The 7,234-nt window shown below is 49.7% G+C and overlaps 1 pseudogene; it reads right to left on the bottom strand.

Moving 5' to 3' along the window:
* Positions 1-310: 310 nt before the first annotated feature.
* On the bottom strand, positions 311-5,130 carry LOC101445746 (zinc finger protein 639-like; annotated as a pseudogene).
* Positions 5,131-7,234: the final 2,104 nt, after the last annotated feature.

Below are 7,234 nucleotides of genomic sequence, written 5' to 3'. Positions count from 1 at the left end.
GGGTATGTAAGGAAAACCACAGTATACTTTCAACACGAGTTTCTTATCGAGTCGTGAACTCAGAGCACATGCAAGTAACAAGATGACAGGCACCAGGAGTGGTCAAAACTACCCACTGCCCTGCACTTTTAAACACCATGTTCGAGATGCGATGATACACTGAAGAATGTGCCAAGAAAATTGGACTATTTTTTAAAATCCTTACTTGTTAAACGCAATCCTCATATGTCTAAAATAATCCATTTTAATATCTTCAAAAAAAGTTGAATTTATTATTTTGTAACAACATAATACAGTTTAAACAGAACAATCAAGTTGTCTCATGGACTGGAAGATGACATAGTAACTGCCTTTCATTTACAAACCTCATCCAATGGTCACTACCTTTATGAAGTAAGTCAGCTGAAAGCTTGAAATCTAGGTGAATTTTAAGATCTTCAGTTTGCCTTGTTGAATATTCAGTCCTGACATAAATAAATCCCTTCAGATAAATATGAATTTAATGCTTGCAATATTCTAGCATTCTTGAAAGCCTTTCCCACAGTCATCTTAAACATGGGGAAAGTTTTTAGTATGTTTAATAGCAACATGTCTGTTAACATTTGTATGAAATCTACTCCGAACACCACATAGTTGACATACAAAGAAGTTTTGACATTTGTCAAAGGTAATTTTGCTTAAGAGGCTGTACTGGGACGCGGACTTGGTCCAGTGGATAGGGCGTCTGTCTACCACATGCAAGGTCCGTGGTTCAAACCCCGGGCCTCCTTGACCCGTGTGGAGCTGGCCCACATGTAGCGCTGATGCATGCAAGGAGTGCCCTGCCATGCAGGGGTGTCCCCTGTGTAGGGGAGCCCCACGTGCAAGGAGTGCGCCCCCTAAGGAGAGCCGCCCAGTGCGAAAGAAAGTGCGGCCTGCCCAGGAATGGTGCTGCACACAGGGAGAGCTGACACAGCAAGATGACGCAACAAAAAGAAACACAGATTCCTGTGCCACTGACAACAACAAAAGCGGACAAAGAAGAACACGCAGCAAATAATCACAGAGAGCAGACAACGACGGGGGGGAGGAAGGGGAGAGAAATAAAATAAATAATAAATCTTAAAAAAAAATAAAAGAGGCTGTACTGTCCATGTTCTCCATTGTTAGAAACTCATCACTTGACGCTGTCAATGTACATGTATGCCCACTCACCTCACGGCTGTGCACGTCTTCTGGCTCATGTTTCATGTCCACAGAGATGAGACAAGTATTGCCCATCACAGCTGAGCTCCTGGAAATGTAGCTAGAGCTCACTGCTTGAGCAGAACTGTAATCGTGCTGCTCACACCCATAGAGGTGATCACTAAAAAGTGTCTGCATGTGCTGCTAAGGGCCTCCAAAATCAGTCTCATAATCACGCGTCTATGAGTGTAGCGGTCCTCCTCAGAGTTTGGCGAGCTCCATCAGAAGCATGCCGATAGAGAAACTTCCCTTGCATACTCAACACACACTTGAATCAGTATGCTTATGCGTCTGGATGATATGTTGCTGAAAATCAGAACAATATTTGCTGAACTCACAAAATTCACATTTATAGAGGCTGCTGCTATGAGCTCACAGTGCTGGGCAGTCGCATTCAAGCTTTGGCTCCTGTCAAGAACTTCACAGAACTTAGCTGGTGGCTCTTCATCACGTGGACTTGGAGACTCGCTGCGTGCAGCTCTGCAGCACTCGGGGCACCTTTGGTGGTGGAGCGTCCCTAGGACACTCCTCGTGAGATTGCTGTTGGCAGGTTCAGGCGAGGCCCTCCTCACCACGAATTTCAACGCACGTGGGCTTTTCTGTAGGAAAGGTGATGTGGTCTAGGATCCTAAGGACAGGACTGGGGACCCGGCAGTTGTGGCTTCTGTTTCTGGCTTCGATTCCATCTGTATTGGCGAGTGCTTTGACGTCTCTGTATCAGGCTCATCGTCTTTGTTGTCTAAGGGTTTGAGGTGTGGCTTCTCCTAGAGGATGCGCTGAAACAGTGATAGAAGACGTTCCATGGACTCCAGCTGCGATTCTGTTTATTCCAGAGGAAGCTGAGTGACGAGAAGGGTGTAAGTCTTCCTTTTTCTTTTTTTAGGATATTCGTTTGTATCTTTTAAATTTGGTATAATTCTTAATACTTGAATGAGGAAAAGTGAATTACAGGGGAATTCCCACAGACGGTAAAAAGGTCTCTTTGCAAAGAGACAAACTGCTTCACGTTACTCGTGTTTGGGAACCTCTTATATTTCTTACTGTAACATTTTGTGTGATTTAGATGTCTTTAAAAAAATAAAGATGATACAAAAATAAGAAAACAAACAAAAAAACAGATCAAGAGGGTCGAGGAACCCCGTCAGCGCGGGTTAGACTTGGGCTGGACTGGCGCGCGGGCGAGGCCTGCTGGCCGAGGCATGAGCCCCGCGGCATGGCTGGAGGGTTGCGAAGCCCCCGGGGGGGGCGGCAGGCCGGCGTGGCACGGGGGCTTCCGGAGCGCAGGTGACACGGGATGAGCCAGGCAGACCCTGTCCTCTGCGTCCCCGTGCCAGGCTCAGCGGTCCCGGCCTGGACGAGCCTTGAGGCCCCCCCCCCACGGGGCCCTGAGGTCGCCCCCCCCCCACGGGGCCCTGAGGTCACAGGTTAAATGTCTGCAGGACTCTGCGGGCAGGTGGGCTCCCCTCCGCCCCAAGGAGGCTGCCCGGGTGAGAAGAGCCTCGGGCTTCCCAGCCTCTCCAGTGGGAGGAGGCCGCAGGCCGGGCCCGCAGCCGCGCCGGGAGCACTCGTGGATGAGCTTTGGCTCTGGTGTCGCTGAGGTGGTTTCCCAGGGCCCTGCCAGAGCAAGTCCTTCCCCCGGGACAGACTAGGACAGGCAGGCTCAGCGCGTGCTTGTTGGAGAAATGAGTGAAGGGCCAGGGAACACGGTCTATATTCAGCCAAATCAACAACTCCAAAAGCATTCAAATCAGTCCCGAATCCCCTAGCCATTCATTTCTAAGATTTTTTTTCCTGTTTATAAATTTTTGAGGAAAATCAGCATGGAACCAATACATTTTTTAGCCTTGTTGATGTGAACATTCTTTTATGTCTACTGTGGTTTTTAAAAAGCCAGTGTTAATTGCTGCTGTCACCTCTGTGGCTTGTTCGCTGGGCAAAGCCACAATGTATCAGTCTTGGCCGCCTGCGTCCCCAGATGTGCAGGATGAGGAGCTATTCAGAGACAAGCCTGCTTGGAACTTGGTTAACTGAGAGAGAAAATTGCATTAGTTAAATTTCACCTTGAGAAAAAAAGAGAAGGAAACTGTGGGTGACACAAAGTATATCTGACAAGCAGCATCAGTCAGTTCCAAATTCAATTCAATAGATAAATCCATCTTCCTAAGGGGAAATGGGAAATCGAGTGAAGGTACAGTGTATATAAATCAGTTGCCTCCCGTTGCGAGTTCACTTGAACCTGGACTCATGTTTAAGAACAGGGAGCGAGTGCGTGGCTCCCGCCTAAGAGAATTTCCATCCACAGACCCCTGGGCGAGACTGAACGTCCTTCCTGTCCCGGGCAGGAGTCCCGCCAGCTCTTTGAAGGGTTTTCTCGGCACTGGTGGGAGCTGTCCTGGGCTTCTGGGGACGGGTGCCGGGAAAGCCCCCAGCGCCCCGCGGCCTGCGCCAGTCCCGCCGGAGGTGGAGGGAAGGAGGAACTTTCGGGGTCATCAGCCCCCGCGGCCTGCAGAGTCGGGGACCCTGTCTGGCCTGCTGACCACCCTGGGGGTCTGCCCACAGTAGAGGGTGCCGAGGCGGGACACCGAGCGGGCGGCTGGTGGACTTGGGTGTGAGCCCCGCCGTTGCCCCAGGTCCCAGCCGGCACCCCTGGCCCAGCGCCCTCCGGACAGGGTGACACACCCCAAGCCAGGGCCGCCCGCAGGCTCCACCAGAGCCCGCTCTGGCCCTTCCCGCCCTGGGACTTGCGCCCAGTGCCCCGCTGGGCGAGCTAGGTGGGCGAGCGCTGGGCCGCTGGGCGCCTCTGCCCCTGCCCGAAGCCTGTCCGCCCAGACACTCCTCCACACGCCCCTCTCCTCAGAGGGCGCTGCACGCAGCCTCTGCGCCCGGCCTGGAAACGTTATTTACGTATTTTGTGTGTCTCTCCAGTTGTTGGCAGCAGGAGGCGTGGTCCCGAGGGGCGGTCCCACAGCAGTTCCTCCACGACGGCTGAAGCAGGGGTCTGTACGCCCAAAATACAACCACTGTAACCAGATTTTTTTTTAACTTGAAGAGATTTTCTTCTAGAAAATGTGATTTCTAAGCCAATTCTCTGTGGAGCATATTCAAACACTTTTTCCTTTCTTGCTGAACTTATCCTTTGAGCGAGTAATTTCTGTGTAAATTTTAGAATTGGTAAGAACGGCGTGTTGCGGTTTTTGGCCACAGCCTCTCTGCTCGACCTTGCTCACTTGGCCTGGCAAAGGTCACCTGTGACCTGAGCGTGACCAGAGACGATGCTGGCACTTGGTTCTCATCTTATTAAGTTTGATATAGCAGGGACAGATGCTGGACATTATATGTCCTGCCATAACCCACTGAATGGACTGGGGGAGAGTGTGAACTACAATGTAAACTATAATCCATGTGGTGCAGCAGTGCTCCAAAATGTATTCACCAGGTGCAGTGGATGTGCCACGATGATGACAGAGGTTGTTGCTGTGGGAGGAGTGGGGTGGTGAGGTGCTGGGTATGTGGGAACCGCTTATATTTCTTTTTTTTAAATTTAATTTTATTTCTTAATATACTTTAGTTTTTTGTCTTTATTTTCTTAATGTTACATTAAAAAAATACGAGGTCCCCATATACCCCCACCCCCGTCCCTCCACTCCTCCCCCCATAACAACAACCTCCTCCATCATCATGAGACATTCATTGCACTTGGTGAATACATCTCTGAGCACCGCTGCACCTCATGGTCAATGGTCCACATCATAGCCCACACTCTCCCACAGTCCGCCCAGTGGGCCATGGGAGGACATACAATGTCCAGTAACTGTCCCTGCAGCACCACTCAGGACAGCTCCAACCCCCAAAACTGCCCCCACATCACATCTCTTCCTCTCACTCCCTACCCCCAGCAGCCACCATGGCCACTTTCTCCACACCAATGCCACATTTTTTGTGATCTAGATATCTTCAAAACAATATAATTTAAAAAATAAATTTAAAAAAAAGTTTGAAAAGTCTCCTCCCTTCCCTGAATCACGGCTCTTTCCTTCCGATTCTAAATTTCTCCTTAGCTAAGTGCTCTCTGCTCATGGCCTAAGGCATTGCGTTCTCCAGCCTCTGCTGGTGGGACATTTTCCTCTGCGCAGGCGGTCGCGGGGCAGGCGCGTTGCCCTCCCAGGTTCAACGTCACATGCCGCTGACTCCCAGACGCGCCAAACCATCCTGCCTGCGCTCCGGCTCTCTCCCGAGCAGCTCGAGCCGCGTGTGCCCCGACCCCCTGCCACTGAGCGGGGTCTCAGGTGCTTAATGTGAGTCCAAAATTGACCTCACGTCTTCCCCTCCTCTGCATTCCTCATTTCAGAATCCACCAGCTGCTTGTCCTCGTCTGCCAGGGCTGCAGGGGCAGTGCCGCACAGTGGACTGGCGTAGACAGCAGGGATGTCCAGTCTCATGGTTTTGAAGCCCGGAAGCCCAGATTCGAGAGCCTGGCAAGGCCGTGCCTTCTTCCGCCACGGCGGTCTGGCGCCGTGGTCAGTCACAGGTACCTCTCTCCTCCCTCCTTCTCCGGACTGTGCCTGAATTTCCTCTTGACAAGGTCCCCAGCCCCAGGATCGAGCCCTGGCCCGGGGCCCTTGGGCTGGTAATAGCACCTTCAAGGGGTCACCCTGCAGAAACGGGTTCAGACTTGACCAGTCTTTATCCCCAACACTGCTTAAGCCATGCAGGCAGGAGTTACCCGAGACTTGTGTCCAGGGCCAGCCACTCCCAAGGCCCCGTTTCTCGGGACTTGTCTCTGGCAAAGCCCCAATGTGTATTTGACTCCAGTTCCAGCCCCCGCCCCCTCCGCCCCCTCCACTGCACTACTGTGTGAATGTCACTCTGGGAAGTGATGCTCACCTGTCGAACATACCTGCTTCCCCATTGCCCAGGGTGAGGGGTGAGCTCCAAGCTGCTCTCCCTGCTGGAAACTTCCTTAACCCTCCTTTAATTTTCATCTTCTTACCCTACTCTACCCCAACACAAACTCGTAGATCTGGTATGCAGGAGGCCTGGCAACTGAGCAAACACGTGGCGGCACGGCAGAGTAGAATCACTGTGGGCATGCAACACAGGCATTGAAAACTAAAGCTTTTGTGCTTCCTTATATATGAATATAAAGTTATTTATTCTTACATTCTGTTAGAATTCTAACCAGAGTTGTACTTCTTTAATCCCAATTTGGCTCAACAGAAATATTTTGGCACTTGAAATAAATTTAGAAAGAACATTTTCCACAACTATGAAATGCCATTGTTATATTTAGCTGGTTTTAGGCTGGAGAAGCTAATGGGCTGAGCAGCCTGTGTCATGTATCGCTTCTTCTGATAGATATGCCCTACCATTTTGAACAACAATTTGCCACTTCTGGTTTAATAACAGCTCTTGGAATCATCCTGGAGCACTCACTTCTCCTAATTTTGAAATTACAGAAATGCAAAATTTGGACTGATTGGGTTATCAGTTTACATGTAGCTGAACTGGCATTGTATAGCTTTGTTCCAGTTTGGCAGAGAATTTGATCAGAGGAAATAGAAGATCATGTTAGAGACACCTTTCTCTTCCCCATCTCTCTTTTCATTTATTTACAGACAGACTTTTCACTTTTCTCAAACACTTTAGAATAAATAGCTGGCACTCCTCATCATAAAGTTTAAGACTTTCATTTCAAAATAGCAGCATATGCTGGAAGGAAAGTTGGTTTAAATAATCAAATATATATATATATTTATTTATATGTGTGTGTACTGATGCCTTTCATTCTATCAATACACGGATTAAGCATAAAGGCAAATCCAAAAGGGAAAAGTAGTTAGGGTCGCATGTGGGGCAGATAATTTCAGGAGTGTTAGGTAAACAGGAACTAACTAACAGGCCAGCTTGCTAGGAGCGTGTGGGCTATTCTAAGGTCGGGGTAAAAAGCAAGGTGCTCTCCCAGTCAGCTTGAGCGTCGTCACACTGGCAAATTCTAATTAAGCTGGGTCCA

This window comes from Dasypus novemcinctus, chromosome 11, assembly GCF_030445035.2.
Source record: "Dasypus novemcinctus isolate mDasNov1 chromosome 11, mDasNov1.1.hap2, whole genome shotgun sequence".
Taxonomy (NCBI): Eukaryota; Metazoa; Chordata; class Mammalia; order Cingulata; family Dasypodidae; genus Dasypus; species Dasypus novemcinctus.
Note: the sequence above shows the minus strand (reverse complement) of the source record. Positions and strands in the feature narration are given on the sequence as shown.